The sequence below is a fragment of the Rutidosis leptorrhynchoides genome, chromosome 3 (assembly GCF_046630445.1).
Source record: "Rutidosis leptorrhynchoides isolate AG116_Rl617_1_P2 chromosome 3, CSIRO_AGI_Rlap_v1, whole genome shotgun sequence".
Taxonomy (NCBI): domain Eukaryota; kingdom Viridiplantae; phylum Streptophyta; class Magnoliopsida; order Asterales; family Asteraceae; genus Rutidosis; species Rutidosis leptorrhynchoides.
The window spans coordinates 369,829,507-369,849,277 of record NC_092335.1 but is presented as its reverse complement, the minus strand read 5'-3'; the positions used below and the strand labels follow the sequence as shown (position 1 = coordinate 369,849,277).

At 32.5% G+C, this 19,771-nt stretch overlaps 1 long non-coding RNA gene across 2 annotated transcripts; it reads right to left on the bottom strand.

The window, feature by feature from the left end:
• Positions 1 to 16,959: 16,959 nt before the first annotated feature.
• Positions 16,960 to 18,465, bottom strand: LOC139897616 (uncharacterized). 2 transcript variants are annotated; one of them, XR_011776702.1, is made up of 6 exons: positions 18,255 to 18,465; positions 18,102 to 18,159; positions 17,901 to 17,965; positions 17,610 to 17,696; positions 17,334 to 17,525; positions 16,960 to 17,220 (listed from the first exon to the last, which is right to left on the bottom strand). It is a non-coding gene; the product is annotated as an uncharacterized lncRNA (long non-coding RNA). The 2 variants fall into 2 exon arrangements; XR_011776701.1 differs by having other exon boundaries at positions 18,102 to 18,465.
• Between the last annotated feature and the right edge of the window lie 1,306 nt (positions 18,466 to 19,771).

Genomic DNA, 19,771 nt, shown 5'->3' with positions numbered 1-19,771 from the left:
CCTCTTGGCTACACAAGAACTAGTGCCAACATAAAAACCATCACCTGAACCCAAGCCAAATGATAAACAAAGGGTTAAATCTGCTTTTAGGGATAACCAGCTCTTAAGAGAAGAGCCCTTATTCAAGGCAGGTGATGAAGGTACTGTGCTAAGTGTGCAACCAGTAGTTACTACTTAAACTGCTGGTAGTGAAGACAATATAAGGAGTGCTATGAAATAAAACCTACCCAGAAGTGTGCTACTAGGTGAAAGAAGTGTTGAAAACTCATCAAAGGAGGATGAGCTGGGTGCTAATGCTGAAGAGGTTTCTGCTACTGAGAATTTACTGTCTGGGGTAATGGTGATTCTACTTTTCTCTTATCTCCTCTGCCTGCAGTCTATCGTGTTGATTTTGATAGGACACTGGGTGATCTTCATCCTTATGAACCAGTGGGTCCTTCTGGCACAGCAGAGCTACCTTACTCATATCCTTCATATTCCCTAAAGAAAAATGATAAAAATACTACCTAGAAAGATGAACCAGTTGTACACAGAATGCCTGACCCTCGAAAAATGAACCCCAGATGAAAGGGAATCTCACAGGCTACAATTACTGTCAATGAATGGCTAAGCAGAGAAGAAGCCAGAAAAGCCGAGATTAGAAGACAAATCAGAATGCTCTATCATCCTCTTGATCAGCAACTCTACATTGATGCTCTTAACTTAAACATTGATGTTGCTCTCTATTTAATAAACAGTGGCCAAAGATTCCATACTGATGATGAGAAAGCACTATTCTATGAAGCTGTATAACTGGACATGGATCTTGAACAATACTGTAACCTAATAAGTTCTGATGAAGGTAGGCAGTTGATCCACTCAGCACGTTCCTTGAATATCACAATGAAAGAATATATTTTGAGAATTCAACTGGAATATCAAGTAAAGAGTGATGCTGAATATGCTGAAAGATTAGGACTCAGGGAGCAAGAAGAAAGAATGGATGCTAATAAAATTCAAGCTGCAAAATCTCTTAAGTTAGCAAAGGCCATTGCTAAAGCACAGGACAAAGTCTTAGACAAAATTAAAGCTGCTGAAAAGGCATCAAAAGAGAACCCACAAGTGGTTGCTCGTACAAGTGCCTTAACTGAAAGAAATCTGAGAAGCAGATATGCTGATGTAATGACACGTAGAGCAAATCCTGGTAAAATCGTCAAGTGTCACAAAGGAACTAGGAGATCTTTCAGCATCAGCAAAGATATTAATGTTCATGAGCAGGTAGATTTCAGAGATCTGAGATTGTTTGGTTTTCATGAATGGATGGAAATGCTGCATTATTTCATTAGCAAAGGAGAAAGTAATATCAAGAAGTTGCTGCTTCCTGATTTACAAGAACTATTTACAAAAGCAGCTAAGCATGGTAATGCACCAGTACTGAATGTAGATGATGAACTATCCTAGAAGAAGAAGAAATCTACTAGTGGCCCATTCAGAAGAGATCCAATCATGATACCTGAACATTTTGAACCTTTCAAACCAGACGATTTGCCGGTGCTGTTCCCTGAAGCTTGGAAGGTGAAAGAAGAAGAGTTATCTGAGGAAGAAAGACAAATGGGGAAAGATAAAGATAGATAGCCTTCTGATTCTTAAATTTATCTTTTGTAATATTTCATATTCATTATACTTTCATGAAATTATTGTGTGTGTATATATATATATATATATGTGTGTGTGTGTGTGTGTGTGTGTGTGTGTGTGAAAGGACCCATCCTAATCCGTCCGGACGGAGTCACCAACATCTGGTTCCATTGTGATGATCGACTCCAAATAATGTCTTTACAATGAGCAAATGCACAGCGGAAGATTTCTTTCATACCTGAGAATAAACATGCTTTCAAGTGTCAACCAAAAAGTTGGTGAGTTCATAGGTTTATCATAAAACAATAAAATTCATCATTTTGATAGACCACAAGATTTAAATGCTGCATGGTACAAATGGGCCCGAATCCTATACCCACCTGTAATGTACATGCGATATCTTATAAATACAGTACACCTTTCTCGTGTACGAAATCATTTTCATAAATCATAGTAACCGTACACATATCTTGTGCACAAAAATAACATACACATAACCTGTGTACAAAATCATTCTCTCGATATATAACATTCACATCAACTGGTGGCAATTATCATGTCCACATAATTTAATGGTGGCTGTGTACAAAATCATTCTCTGGATATATAACATTCACATCAACTGGTGGCAATTATCATGTCCACATAATTCAATGGTGGCAATTATCATGTCCACATAATTCAATGGTGGCAATTATCATGTCCACATAAATTAATAATAATCCGCAGAACTTCTGTCTGCATAATAATTCATTCGAGGAATGTTTTGATTGTGTCTATCTCGTCAAACATTTATAAAAGCATTTCATGTATTCGCAGTTCAAAAATGTATTTCAAAAATATTTAATAAAGCAGTTGTAAAAACAGCGCATGTATTCTCAGTCCCAAAAATGTAAAGAGTAAAAGGGAATCAAATGAAACTCACCATATTGTATTTTGTAGTAAAAATACATATTACGACATTTAACAAGTGTAGGGTTGGCCTCGGATTCACGAACCTATAACATTTGTATATTTATTAATACACATAATCGTAATCGAACTTATATATTATTCTTAGTGATGTGTTATATATATATATATATATATATATATATATATATATATATATATATATATATATATATATATATATATATATATATATATATATATATATATATATATATATATATATATATATATATATATATATATATATATATATATATATAGTAGATTAATAAGTTTCATTATGTGTATTTCCATTTTATATATAGTTATATCAATATAGTTAAATTATGTATTTTAAATATATATCTTTTATACGCAGATCATTTGTTTATGAAATTATTATTAATTCTAATAATACTAAAGTTAATAAAAATAGTGATATTTTATAATATTATTGATAAAAGTGATAATAATAATAATAATAATAATAATAATAATAATGTTATTGGAAAATAATGATAATAATGTTAATGTTAATGATGATATTTACAAAATCATAATATTTATAATAATCTTAATAATAATAAAGTTAATGATAAAAGTAATAAAAAAATGATAAAAATAATAATAATAATAATTACTACTAATTTAATAATAATAATCATATTTATATTTTAACAATTAATCATCTTACATAATTAATCTTAACCATAACAACAATGAAATTAATAATAATATTAGTAATAATAAAAATTATAACAATAATAATAACAAATAATACCTTAGAAGCATTAAAAGAAACAAACAGATCGGGATGGGACTCGAACCCGCGACCTCTCGTTCATCTACCACACCCCTAATCATCTAAGCTGTTTCATTTTTCTGATATTACTTACAAGTTAATTCCTTTTAACCTTTAAATCTTTCTATCTTTTGTAATTTGATTATTTGAAAGCCTAGTCCACCAGCCCACAAATCATAGTCCAATACTTGACAGGCCCAAGATCTATTTTAGTAGCCCATTAATCGTAACAAATGAATCTGTAACAATTCAAATAAAAAGTGTGCGTGTAAACTTTGGCTTTTATCTGACCTCTCAACAAAACAAAAAAAATATAACGGTAGCCATAACAAAACAGTATCTTCTTCACCATGGTTCCATCATCACTCATCTCGTCATCATCCCATCGTCACCATAACTCAATAAGCATCGTCATCTTTATCGTAATCACAGCACAGTAGTAATAATAAATGATTAGAAAAACGAAAGTAGGTTGGTCTGGGTTTCAGTTTGAAGAACAACACAAAAGTAGCAATCAACGAGTAGTAGATACGGTGGTTCTTCATGGTGGTGTTAATGGGGTTCGAATAACCCGAAGGTAGAAGCAAATACGTTCAGTAGTAGCAAACAGAAAGTTGGAAGGTGTAGGTGTTTGCACCGGTTATAAACAGAAACAGAAAGCAAGGCAATGGTGGCTCGGTGTAGGCTGCAGAAACCGTAAAACAGAAAACAGAAGTATTGCAGTAGCATGTAGACGATGATGGTGGTGGTTAATTGAATAGAAAACTGAAACGTACAGTTGTAGTTTAATGGTGTAGTTTGATGGTGGTTTTGGGATGGTGATTTGGTGGTTTACGGTGGTAAAAAGATAGCTGCAGTAGTTTAGCTTCGATAGTGGTGGTGTCGGTGTGTTTCACAAACAGGAAAATAGGTGTAGCAACGGGCAGTAGTTCACGGATGTAGGTGTATGTGATGATGGAGGGTGTCGTAGTGATGGGTTCATGATCGTAACCGAAAGAAGCTTAAGGTGGTGGTTCGTTGGTAGGGGTGGTGATTGTGGTTTGTACGAATAGAAACAGGAAAAGAAAACATAAACCTTTTGGTAATGGTCGGTAATGATTATGGTTCGATGGTGGTGATCTTCGGTGGAGGCAGGCGGCGATGGTTAGGTTGATGGTAACTGGTGGTGTGAAGGTGTTAACGATGGAGGATGGTTGAGAGGATAATAGCTCTCGATGTTGAACGAGGGTGATTGTTGTTGTTCAAGCAAAATGATGCCTATGTATAGATGTATATTTCATACTCATATATGAATAATCAACTAATACAGTAATAATAATAATATAAAAAGTTAATAGTAAATCACATGTTCCTAAATTAAACAGTTAGCAGCCAGTGTTTTGGAATAATCTACAGACAGTTTTCCCATGCAGTGCTATATTGTGCCCATTGCTAAACAGTTAATGTATAAAAGTGTTCCTAAAAATCCCAAACTTTTAGATTAAATATATTTAATTATTTCATTCATTAACTGTTTAAAACCTGATCAAAAAGGTTCGATAATTATTTATTTAATGTTCCAATTTATATGTACGGAGTACTAATATTTAAACTTAAAAATGTAAAAATATTTTTAACAAATCTAAAATCTTCGTAATCAATTTACAGTCCAACTTTTATTTCAATCCATCATGAACATGTACAATATCTATATTAAAACTAACAAAACATCAATCGAGCGTTACTGACGTTTACTAATTAAGCTCGAAATCATTTATATTCCCCTTATATATATAAACAGTTTTAAAATAGCAAAGTTAATTACTAAAACAATTATATTATATATTTTTAAACAAATAGATTTAATATAACTTTATATATTTACAAGTAATATTTATATACATATTCATATATATCTATATATTCTATAGTTTCCATTAATCGCATTTTATTTTATTTATTTTACAATATAAATCCTAATACTCATATTATATAATATTCTAAATTATATTTCAAATTATAAATACCTATTTAAATATATATATGTTATCTATTTACAATTAGTTGTTCGTGAATCGTCGGAAATGGTCGAAAGCCAAACGAATATATGAAACAGTTCAAAATATTTGTGACTCAACATTACAGAATTTGCTTATCGTTTCGAAATCATATAAAGATTAAGTTTAAATTTGGTCGGAAATTCCCGGGTCGTCACAGTACCTACCCGTTAAAGAAATTTCGTCCCGAAATTTGAGTGAGGTGGTAATGGCTAACAATAAAAATGTTTTCATGACGAATATGAGTTGATAAGTAGAGTTTTATTATTATTGAGTAATATGGATAAAACAATTCGATTATTCGAAGAGTACGAATGAAATAATCACTAAATAGTGAAATGAGAAAGGCAAGTTTCATCATAACTTTTTACTAGTCATGGTTGAATTTCGGAATTCAAGGGATTTAAAGAAAATCTTCGAAATTTAAAAGATTTATTTCTTTGGCGAGTAAGGAATTTAAGATCTCTATAATTAAATAGGGTGATCTACCTCGATTACGCTGTCTGATATTTCCATTATAAATTAACTTCTTCCGTTCCGTTACTTTCACCATTTCTATACTCAATTCCCATATTCTAAAGATTATGAAAATGCCTAACCCAGTTCTGATCCTTGTTCTTATTCTTACTATCGTAACAATTACTCTCCTTTTCCAACTTTCACCAGAGGAATCTGCTTATTTTTACTTTGCCTTTGGAATTATAGTGCTTTTAATTCTCTCGTGTCTTTATGTTGCGATAAACATTGATAGACACGGTTTGTAATTTATGTGTTGTTATCGGGCTTTATATCTCCCCTTATATTTCAATGTCCCTATTTCTGTTTCCTATAATCATTATCATCCATAGTTAATACTCCTTCTATTTGCTATGATTTATACTCCAATTTCTATTTCGGAGCTTTGTCCTTTCATTTCTTCTTCTTGCGATTTAGCATCTCTTGTAATGGTCCAGAATTCGCAGATATAAGTTTCAGAATGAACATTGTTAATGGTCTAAGAAGGAAATGGTAATGGCACAATCTTGATTTGTTAAATTACCAGAATACCCGAGAAAGATAGAACTATCAAGAAAATATGTTCTTGATATGTTTATATATCAGATAAAATGTAAGAGTCTTGTAACATGGCACATGATGACGTTATAATCTGTGAATCATCATGTTCCATTTAGAAACTCAGCAGGACTTACTGTAATATAATCACGTTGATCAAGTGTCATTATATTATACTAACTCATGCATCAGTTCTCAACATTACTTCAATAACATTCATATTTTAAGCTCGAAAGTTTACAGAATATAGAAACTAACAGTTTCTATATGATGTAACACTGATAGCGCGAAGAGATAAATGATTTCAGATAAGATTAGTTATGAAAAATATCTTTAGAAATATCGAGGATATTTATAATGAGAGATATGATGATATCTTAAAATATCTAAGATCAGAGGATGATGAACAATATTGTCCGTAAAGATTTAGAGTAAGGAACAAGATATTTGTTAATGACTTCAGCAGATATTGAATCATTTGGATTCTTTGAAGGCAGGTTTAGTCTTTGTGATTTGTCTATGACCTTCTTCATAGTTTCGCATAATTCGCTTTACGGTACAAAATTTTCTATTGAACGTTTCCAACACTCCATTCTTTATCATCAAACTTTCGACTGTTAAGGTGGTTTACAGTTTTGCTGGTTCCTTCAGCTTTTTCAACATTTAGTGTATAGATTCGTAGACTGGGTGCTTTTCAGAGTTTCAGAAGGGAAGATCATAATTCTAAGAGATAAAGGTTATATGTATACATATAATTGTTGATGTAGCCATGCTGCGAGATTTCAAAATACTGATTGCTAATTCTCGATAATTTGTATGACAATTCTTGTTTACAAAATGCGGATGAGTATATGATAGGGTTTCGATAAATATAATGATTTTTTTTTTTGGAAAGTCAAAGATCAATAAAGTTGTTGGTAAGTTTACTGATATTGTGGTGGAATATAAAAGGTTTTTCGGTAACAATGACAAAAGGTCATTTGTATACATCAAGGTTATAATAAGACTTATTCGAATGAAAGTTCGATGTTGATTTGCTGGAGCTGTGACAAAATTGACTAATTTGAAAAGGAATTGCAAAGTTATTTTCGGTAATAACAACGCCAAAGGAGCTAGCACAGATTCGTGTTAAACGTTTACTCGGATTCGGAGTGTTTTCAGGTGCATAACTAGTTGCATCGATCTTTTCTTTCGTAGATAACGTGTGGTTGAATCATCCTCTCGATTGAGGTGTTTTCAAGAATCATGAAAGGTTTGGACGCAGATTGTAATTGTCAAGATACAAATAAGGTTTAAGATGAAATCAAGTGGCAACTTGAAGAATTGTTTAGTTTCATATGTTATATTCAATATTTTAATTCATTTTTAATTGTCCAATATTATTAGTCCACAGTTGATAGTCCACAGATAACAGTCTAATAATTCATATATAGTTTAATATATAATATTCGAATTAATTAATACTTATCGTGACCCGTGTACGTGTCTCAGACTCGATCACAACTCAAATTATATATATTATTATAGAATAAACCACAACCCTGTATAGAGAACTCGATCATTACTGCATATAGAGTGTCTATGGTTATTCCAAATAATATATATAGATGTGTCGATATGATATGTCAAAACCTTGTATACGTGTCCCGATATTTAAAGTGCGTAAAATAAATAACAGAAATTAAATGACGATAAATAAAGTGCGTAAAGTAAATAACAGAAATTAAATGACGATAAATAAAATTGCGAGAATTAAAATTGCGATAAATAAAATGCGATAAATAAATTGCGATAAATAAATTGCGATAAATAAATTGCGATAAATAAAAGGTAATGCGGAATTAACAGTTAGCTAGGAACAGTTAGCGTGGATTCTTAACAAAATTTCTCATAGTTAATTTGTTTGTTTCTAACAAATTTTATTTTGTCCAATGTTTTCTTCATTATGCCACTTGTCGGATTCTGATAGGTCAAAATCCAAATATGAAATTGAATGAAAATGGTTATTCTGTGGTGAACGGATACGTGCATCGGTGGATGTAAATAGGATAGTAAATGACTGTTGAATCAGATTTGATAGAATGTACAGTGTAACTTATTAATGTGAAATCTAAATATTCCTCGGGTATTACCTATCCGTTAAAATATTTTCACCATTAACAGTTTGTACAAAAGGATTTTTAATTACAATCTTTATGAAAACATATATACATATATTTTTTTTTTCAGATGTAATCATGGATTTAATGAGTTAATATGATATTAAACTCACATGATTTTCGGTTTGAGCTAGAATAAGTTGTCTCTAAAACTATTAGGAACCACATATTCTTCGCAGAATATTAATGAAGTTATGGATCAATACTTCATCGTTCATTGTTGTTGGTACTCCTTGGTATTTATGGTGCGTATGATGTTGATGTTCGTGGGACAGATTGTGAAATTGAGGTTTGCGGTGCGGATGTTGTGATTGGTAGTGGTGATGGTACTGTTGATGTTGCTGAAGCTGGTAAGTTTTGCACCATATTCTCCACATTGATTACTCGAGCGCGAAGTTTGTTGACTTCTTCTATTATTCCGGGACGATTGTCGGTCAGAACGAGCGGATGAATAAGATTTAGAATTTTAGATAGAATATAATCGTGGCGAGATACTCTGGAAATTAGTGTGAAAATGGTGTTTCGGATAGGTTCGCCGATAAGTGCATCAGGTTCTTCACCAAGAGGTGAAGTTGGTTGGTGGAAAGGATCGCCTTCTTCTCTTCTCCATCGGTTAAGTCGACTACGAACCCATCAGATGAATTGGTTGATTCATTCTGGTGACACTGCTTTCGGAGCTTAGGTGAAACTCCATATTGGAATAGCTGTCGGGATAACTATCGGAATAGCTTATCTAAATCTGAGGGACTCGAACTGGTTGAGGGATTCATCTCGTACGATCAGATGAAGTATTGTCGATAAGAAATAGATTATAGGATGTAGATTAGTACCATGCATTATATAATTTACATATGCATATATAATACTAAAATCCCATAAATTACGGAGGAATCTACGGAGCTATCAAGAAAAGGTAACAATAACAGATACGCTAATATATGAATTTATCTATACACTGTCTATGCAGTAGAGGCAGTAAGACTTGTCTAGACTTTAAGGATGATAAGAAAATGAATTTTGACACTAAATGATAAGCAAAACTTTTGACATGCAGACACGGTCGAAGTCCAGACTCACTAATGCATCTAAACAACTATCAGTTGGACACACTAATGCAAGACCTGGTTCACTAAGACCACCGCTCTGATACCAACAGAAAGGACCCGTCCTAATCCGTCCGGACGGAGTCACCAACATCTGGTTCCATTGCGATGATCGACTCCAAATAATGTCTTTACAATGAGCAAATGCACAGTGGAAGATTTCTTTCATACCTGATAATAAACATGCTTTCAAGTGTCAACCAAAAAGTTGGTGAGTTCATAGGTTTATCATAAAACAATAAAATTCATCATTTTGATAGACCACAAGATTTAAATGATGCATGGTACAAATGGGCCCGAATCCTATACCCACCTGTAATGTACATGCGATATCTTATAAATACAGTACACCTTTCTAGTGTACGAAACCATTTTCATAAATCATAGTAACCGTACACATATCTTGTGCACAAAAATAACATACACATAACCTGTGTACAAAGTCATTCTCTCGATATATAACATTCACATCAACTGGTGGCAATTATCATGTCCACATAATTCAATGGTGGCTGTGTACAAAATCATTCTCTCGATATATAACATTCACATCAACTGGTGGCAATTATCATGTCCACATAATTCAATGGTGGCAATTATCATGTCCACATAATTTAATAATTATCCGCAAAACTTCTGTCTGCATAATAATTCATTCGAGGAATGTTTTGCTTGTGTCTATCTCGTCAAACATTTATAAAAGCATTTCATGTATTCGCAGTTCAAAAATGTATTTCAAAAACATTTAATAAAGCAGTTGTAAAAACAGCGCATGTATTCTCAGTCCCAAAAATGTAAAGAGTAAAAGGGAATCAAATGAAACTCACCATATTGTATTTTGTAGTAAAAATACATATTACGACATTTAACAAGTGTAGGGTTGGCCTCGGATTCACGAACCTATAACATTTGTATATTTATTAATACACATAATTGTAATCGAACTTATATATTATTCTTAGTGTTGTGTTTTATATATATATATAGTAGATTAATAAGTTTCATTATGTGTATTTCCATTTTATATATAGTTATATCAATATAGTTAAATTATGTATTTTAAATATATATCTTTTATACGCAGATCATTTGTTTATGAAATTATTATTAATTCTGATAATACTAAAGTTAATAAAAATAGTGATATTTTATAATATTATTGATAAAAGTGATAATAATAATAATAATAATGTTATTGGAAAATAATGATAATAATGTTAATGTTAATGATGATATTTACAAAATCATAATATTTATAATAATCTTAATAATAATAAAGTTAATGATAAAAGTAATAAAAAAATGATAAAAATAATAATAATAATAATAATTACTACCACTTTAATAATAATAATCATATTTATATTTTAACAATTAATCATCTTACATAATTAATCTTAACCATAACAACAATGAAATTAATAATAATATTAGTAATAATAAAAATTATAACAATAATAATAACAAATAATACCTTAGAAGCATTAAAAGAAACAAACAGATCGGGATGGGACTCGAACCCGCGACCTTTCGTTCATCGACCACACCCCTAATCATCTAAGCTGTTTCGTTTTTCTGATATTACTTACAGGTTAATTCCTTTTAACCTTTAAATCTGTCTATCTTTTGTAATTTGATTATTTGAAAGCCTAGTCCACCAGCCCACAAATCATAGTCCAATACTTGACAGGCCCAAGATCTATTTTAGTAGCCCATTAATCGTAACAAATGAATCTGTAACAATTCAAATAAAAAGTGTGCGTGTAAACTTTGGCTTTTATCTGACCTCTCAACAATACAAAAAAAAATATAACGGTAGCCATAACAAAACAGTATCTTCTTCACCATGGTTCCATCATCACTCAACGTCATCATCCCATCGTCACCATAACTCCATAAGCATCGTCATCTTTATCGTAATCACAGCACAGTAGTAATAATAAACGATTAGCAAAACGGAAGTAGGTTGGTCTAGGTTTCAGTTTGAAGAACAACACAAAAGTAGCAATCAACGAGTAGTAGATACGGTGGTTCTTCATGGTGGTGTTAATGGGGTTCGAATAACCCGAAGGCAGAAGCAAATACGTTCAGTAGTAGCAAACAGAAAGTTGGAAGGTGTGGGTGTTTGCACCGGTTATAATCAGAAACAGAAAGCAAGGCGATGGTGGCTCGGTGTAGGCTGCAGAAACCGTAAAACAGAAAACAGAAGTATTGCAGTAGCATGTAGACGATGATGGTGGTGGTTAATTGAATAGAAAACTGAAACGTACAGTTGTAGTTTAATGGTGTAGTTTGATGGTGGTTTTGGGATGGTGATTTGGTGGTTTACGGTGGTAAAAAGACAGCTGCAGTAGTTTAGCTTCGATAGTGGTGGTGTCGGTGTGTTTCACAAACAGGAAAATGGGTGTAGCAACGGGCAGTAGTTCACGGATGTAGGTGTATGTGATGGTGGAGGGTGTCGTAGTGATTGGTTCATGATCGTAACCGAAAGAAGCTTAAGGTGGTGGTTCGTTGGTAGGGGTGGTGATTGTTGTTTGTACGAATAGAAACAGGAAAAGAAAACATAAACCTTTTGGTAATGGTCGGTAATGATTATGGTTCGATGGTGGTGATCTTCGGTGGAGGCAGGCGGCGATGGTTAGGGTGATGGTAACCGGTGGTGTGAAGGTGTTAACGATGGAGGATGGTTGAGAGGATAATAGCTCTCGATGTTGAACGAGGGTGATTGTTGTTGTTCGAGCAAAATGATGGCTATGTATAGATGTATATTTCATACTCATATATGAATAATCAACTAATACAGTAATAATAATAACATAAAAAGTTAATAGTAAATCACATGTTCCTAAATTAAACAGTTAGCAGCCAGTGTTTTGGAATCATCTACCGACAGTTTTCCCATGCAGTGCTATATTGTGCCCATTGCTAAATAGTTAATGCATAAAAGTGTTCCTAAAAATCCCAAACTTTTAGATTAAATATATTTAATTATTTCACTCATTAACTGTTTAAAACCTGATCAAAAAGGTTCGATAATTATTTATTTAATGTTCCAATTTATATGTACGGAGTACTAATATTTAAACTTAAAAATGTAAAAATATTTTTAACAAATCTAAAATCTTCGTAATCAATTTACAGTCCAACTTTTATTTCAATCCATCATGAACATGTACAATATCTATATTAAAACTAACAAAACATCAACCGAGTGTTACTGACGTTTACTAATTAAGCTCGAAATCATTTATATTCCCCTTATATATATAAACAGTTTTAAAATAGCAAAGTTAATTACTAAAACAATTATATTATATATTTTTAAACAAATAGATTTAATATAACTTTATATATTTACAAGTAATATTTATATACATATTCATATATATCTATATATTCTATAGTTTCCATTAATCGCATTTTATTTTATTTATTTTACAATATAAATCCTAATACTCATATTATATAATATTCTAAATTATATTTCAAATTATAAATACCTATTTAAATATATATATGTTATCTATTTACAATTAGTTGTTCGTGAATCGTCGGAAATGGTCGAAAGCCAAACGAATATATGAAACAGTTCAAAATATTTGTGACTCAACATTACAGACTTTGCTTATCGTTTCGAAATCATATAAAGATTAAGTTTAAATTTGGTCGGAAATTCCCGGGTCGTCACAGTGTGTGTGTGTGTGTGTGTGTGTGTGTGATGAATGCGAAATGAGTTAATCTTCAAAATCATATCAATTTATAAGATATAGATAACTCAGCCAAAGATCTCAGAAAATAAACCTAAAAGGCACAAATTTACTACCTATTTCATTTAAGTCTCTTAATGCTGGCTTTAGTGTTCTCTTTATAAGTCATAGGTTTTGTCATCATCAAATAGGGGGAGATTGTTGAGTCACCAAAATGATTAAGGATTTAATTGACAAAACAACATTATATTCAATTAACTGTTATGTGCATCCAGCATAGGTTTATTTATGTATAGACAGCATTTGTTATTGTGTCGAGTGTCCCAATATGTTGCCTGTTCTTCCAGCACATAGTAGACAGTATTCTTCTATCAGCACATGATGTGTGCCTAGCAAATCATGAAGATCAAGTGAACTAGTAGAAGAATCAGCATGGCAGGTAGCAGCATACAACACTTAGACAATTATGCTCCATTACAACCATAAGAGTTCTCTGTGTGGTCTACATCAATTGTACTATTCAACAAAAATCGAAGACAAAGTTAAACAAAAAAGGACACGTTTCGGCGGCTGACGAGTGACCTTACAAGACCACGTGGGAATACAGAAGTTTAACGCATGTGCAGACATAGGTTATTAATTTGTCAACGCCTAGGAAACCTAACATTCTATTTGTTTATTCAAATAATGGTGCCAAACCGAATTGGGGTGTTCCTGAAAATAGCTACCAAAGAGGAAAGAAAGAGAGCACGTTCTCTGATGATGTTGTCTTCATAAGTACAGACATCATATGTATCGATAGACAATAGATCTATTATATGGATAATAGAACTACTATAAATGGATGTTTTTCACTATTGTAATATTTAGTGATGTGAGTTTATTAAATAGAGTTCAAACTTGTATAAGCTTTATGATATCCTCTTTAGCTAAACTTAGGTGTAATCTGTATCAACCAACTGTTTATTACGCCATCGAACAGTTGTGATTCTTTGAGATTTATATCAATAAAAGAATAACGTTGAAAATTATCCAAAACTCTTATTTAATTATATGTTCAAATACGCTTAACTGTTTTATAACTTGTTTAAACGAAAAGAATTGTATTCACCCCCTCTAAAATACCCATGTTGTTATCTAAGGGACTAACAATAACCTAACAAGAGCCCGCCCATAAGTGAGTTTTTGATTTCTAATTAGTGAACAATTGTTTAACTCTCACACAACACCCCACCATTCCGCAATTGATCTAAAGGTATTCTCAGTCCAACAATGGACGGGGACACCAGTTATTTTCAGCCAAACCATACGCCCTTCCGGCCAACTATTAGCATCCCAAAATTGTGCCTTATGGATCCATTTCCTAAGAGAGTGAGTTTCTTGTTTGACCACCTGTTCGGCAACATCTACACTATTGAAGATGAACATAACCCCTAAACCGCCAAGAAGCTTAATCTGAGTGTCACCAAAGCCTTCTTCCAAACAACAGCTCTAACACTTTTAGCATCGTAAACAACAGCTCTCTTAAAGATATAAAGGTCGAGATCTTTGTCTTCAACAACAACTTTTCTATCGAGTATGCTTCTTTCCACCTTAGCCTTTTCACCCCCACTGTCACTCCTACTTTTGTTTAACCTATCCCTTATATCTTCTTCATTCCTTTTTTATTTAGTCTATCTCTTAAATCTACTTTCTTCCACACCACATCACAATACCTTCTACCATCTTGGAAATTGTTCCCAGCTGGAGCATATCTTGGGTGATTCTTTGTCGAAGAAGCATCCATGAACCTGGTACCATTGGCCACACCTTTAGGGTTTCTGCTAGTAGCCTCGAAGATTTTGATGAGCCTGCCATTAATCTTTATAGTTTCAAGTGATTTTAAGAGACATGTTTGATCATTAACTAGACCGACTTTGGAGTCAGACTTGGATATATGGATTATATATATTGGCTAGAATCATTCTTGTTCGGATGGACATACTAAGAAAAAATATGACCCTCTTTACTGTTGTCGCACAAAAAGGAAAACATCCTCACCATTCTTTTGTTTTTCTTTTTGACTTAAAAAGAAGAATACGAGTATTATTCATTTATTGTTTGATTATAATAATTTGATTATTATAATAAGTTATTTGGGTTTGGACTAGCATCCATTGGCGTCATTTGAAAATGTAGTAGACTATCCAAAGAGACGGTCATATTTTTGATCGTTAGATTTCTCTTCTACAAGGCAGTTCGTTTCAACATATAAGTGGACATCAATTCGCAAAGGTATATTATTAACCCACTTTGTGATCTATATTTTAAACAATTATTAGTAGTGTAACTGAATCTAATGGAGGTTTAATCGTGTGAATGTTGTATTAAGTATATGATCATTTAATTTTATGAATGTTTTATAAAATAATAAAAGATTATTATTTTAACCATCCGCTAATGTAAAAGTGCACATGATTTTCCATCAGTTTTGGTGTATTATGTTATTTTGTTTAGACGTTCTGTTTCTTTATGTGACTTTTGTACCTATGAGTTGTATTTGTTTCGAGGCCTCATATTTTCGATGAATGTCCCCGAGTTTTTATTTAAGTTCTAGTTTTTTGCCAAAATTATATAAAATAAAATGAAGAAATACCTGATCAATAAACCATTCCAATAAAACTTGTAACATATTTTTTTCAATAGAACTGAAAAATCGACAATGACAAACGTTTAGCATATAACTAAACACACACTGAATAAGGCATACATACAGAGTTAAACACCCCAGAATTATGATCAATAGGCGATCAACTTATTTGATTGTTTCCAGTAAAATATTCAATTAAAGACCTCAACTTATTTGATTGTTTCCAGTGAAAGATTCAATTAAAGACCGGGAAGTTATCACTGCAATTTGGATTAAGATAACTTATAAAAGCTAAATATCAACTGCAATCATAAAATACAATAACAAAATAGCACAAAAAAATGTGCGCATTTACTTACTGTTTAAAACCGATTCATATGAGCAATGTAGGAACTGCCAGAAGAAAATCGATAACAATACCTTTCATCCTAAGAATTTCCAGAAGAACCGATAACAGAAGACGATGGATAAGAAGATGAACTCATTAAACGATTACGACATCTTAACATGTTTCTAACCACAATGTGTCTAGAAGATATAGAAGGCCCTTCAGCAATAAAGGCGTCATGATTAACACCCTTAACTGGAGTTCCCTTGTTATCAACTGGTGTCTTCGAAATTATTTAGGCGGTAATAGTATTAAATCGAAGCAACACAATTGCTAGTAAGCTTAAGTAAAACTATCTGCTGACCTCTGGTTGACACAAATAACATGCATCAAACAACACAGTCAAAACATTCTACTTAAACATTCGTATGCTATTAACTCAAACTGGTTAGCATAAAAAAAACGCATAGCAAACAACACATTCAAGAACTGGTACCTAAAGATACATGTACTAATAACTAAAAAGACAACATCTATAGAAACGGTTAAGTTAAACTGAAAAAGGAAAAACCTAAAAATAAAAATAGACATAAAACTTACCGGACAATGAAGGTAGTAAAACTTGAGAAATTAAGGTGAAAATAATAATAATAATGAGGAGGATTAAAGATGAAGCTATGTATTATGGCAATTTGAGTGACATACATCTAGCTGGAGCAAGAGTGAAACACCTCAACAAATCTCGTGGGATCCCACCTAGCTTATCCCTATGAGTCACAATGACGACTCATAATCCAACCACAACCGTTTCAAAGTCAAACAACCCATGATGTACATATCCATCATCGAACATCTGCATGAGCAACCTATTATTCAATAACAGCTTGTAGTAACTTTCTTTTCAAACAAAAGGTGATAATGTATGATTAAATGGAAAGGAATAAAATGAAGTATGGAGAGTGACACCTTAGTAAAAACAGGGAGCACTGGTCTAAAAGCATACAATCTATGATAGCAGTATGTTTCAACTTCTTCCTCCGATTCCTTTTTGATACGATGGTTTTTGAACTTTTTGTTGATGATGATAGTATTCCGTCAGGAGAGCTTCAGTTGTAGTCAGCCGAAACCATGTCTTCCGATCCTCCCCAACTGTATATACTATCATTAAACTTACATAATTATATGTGACGAAGATGAGTGATGTCACAAAATTAAAACATGAAAAATGACATAAATACGTACCTGTAGTAATCAGTTTGAAGGATGGATTCCCAATTAACGTCACCAATAATGTTTTTCATTGAAGAGTTTCAAAAGTAGTACAGCTATCTATTTTCAATTCAATCCAAGCTAGTTAGGTTGATTAGATTTTTTTTTTCAATTTAGATGACTCTCTTTAAATCCTTTTCAACGTACATTTTTGAAATAAAAAGATACAATTGAAAACTCCTGAAGTGTACACACTAATTAATACAACAGTAAGCCATAAAAATTGAAAAAGAAGTAAAATTTTTAACCATAAACATGTTGTACCTACAACGTTTGTAGCCACGCCTCTAACACGGTGTCCGAATGCAGAACAGCAGATTGACTTGTTACTGCCACATGAAAAATCATTTAACAAACAAAAAGAGACAACAAAGTTGATCCATAATAAATGATGAAAACATTATATGACATCCATAAAATAACAACATGAATTACAAATGACAATATAAGTTAATAAAGAATTACCATTCTGAACAGGTGGGTTAGTTGTAATGTTTTCAGCAGCTCCGGAAGTGACAAACATCTAAAAAGGGTCAATCAAAGGAATCAAACAATCAAAACCCCATACGGGAAACCCTAAAATTGAGTTTCATCTATCAACTAATTTAATTACTGAACCTTCAAGCGATTTCAAACACAACAGAGCAAAAAACCAAATCGTCGATTAAAACCACCGCGGTGAGGAAATCAATCGAAAATATATGGGAAACCCTAATTTAAACTTCATCTATCAACTGATTTCATTACTAATAAATCAACAGCATTAGTAAATCAACAAAACCATTCACCAAAAGGCGTAAGGCAACGATGAATAAGAGAAACCCTAAAACACTTGCCACAGTGACAACACCGCAAAGAAAATGGAGCAGTGGAGAGACTGAGAACGTTCCAGATCTTAAGCAGGTACATTAAAGATGTAAAAAGACAGAAATACCCTTTTTGAATTAAAAATTGCCATCTACAGAAAATTGGATTTGCTGTAATGTAATAGTAATAACTAGTTTTCGAACCCTCGCTTCACGTCGGGGGTTCGGTTTTCAATGTATTTTATTGCGTTTAGTTTGTAAAATTATTTCGTGTCTAACGATGATGTCCTTGAATCGCAACTCGAGTCGAACTAAAGGTATAACCTGTGAAAGATTTAAATATTATTTTAAATTAACAATATATGTGCATCTCCGCGTTTCGTTATGGAATTGTCGACTTTTAAAAATTTAACGCAAAATCAACGTTTATGAAAAGTACCCCAAATATTTAGCGTTTTTTAAAAAGAATCCATTTTGCGTATAGTTAGTGACGTTGTGTTCGTAAAATTATTTCGAGTTTAACGATGATGCCAGAAAAATTTAACTCGTTGCGAGCGAGAAGATATGACCTGTTGAATATTTGGGTGGAGTTTATTAAAGATTTTTTATGAAAATATTGATTTGGCACTTTACCCCCTGTTTGAGGGCCCGGTTTTAATGTTTGAACAAAGTGTGTGTGTGTGTGTGTGCGCGCGCGCGCGCGTGTGTGTGTGGGGTGTGTTTGGCAAAGTGAAAGTTAGTAAAAAAAGGCGAAATGATGAAAATACTCCTGGTACTATTTATCATTTTTGTCTAATAGTTAACGTGGTAATAATAAAATTAAAAAAAAAAACTTAATCTTAAATGTGCAAAGAAATTTGGATATCGCGTTCAAATCTGATACTAATCATTATTGGAAGAGTATCACAGATATCACCCGTAGGTTGTGGCCCGTGGGTGTGAATCCACAAAGCCCATGACTTATATCCGGAATACAAATTCGACACGTGAACAAAAAAAAAATTATTGGCGCTTTTACTTTTACACACATACCCGCGAATGCGAATATACACGGGACGCAAATTTCCCAAGAATCTTATATAATTCAATAATATTGTAGTATAGCATTTGTTTGTATAGTTGGAACACTCAAATAAATTGTAATTTAAATTAAAAAAAAATTAAAAAGCAAACTCAATTATTATTATTATTATCCTTACACACTAATTCGCACCCAAATTTTGCTCGTCCTATCAACATAAATACCACACCACACACCAATTTTTTAAAAATACCCGTTAAGGTTCAACTTCTTCAGGGTCTCAACTGTAACATTATTAATTTATTACA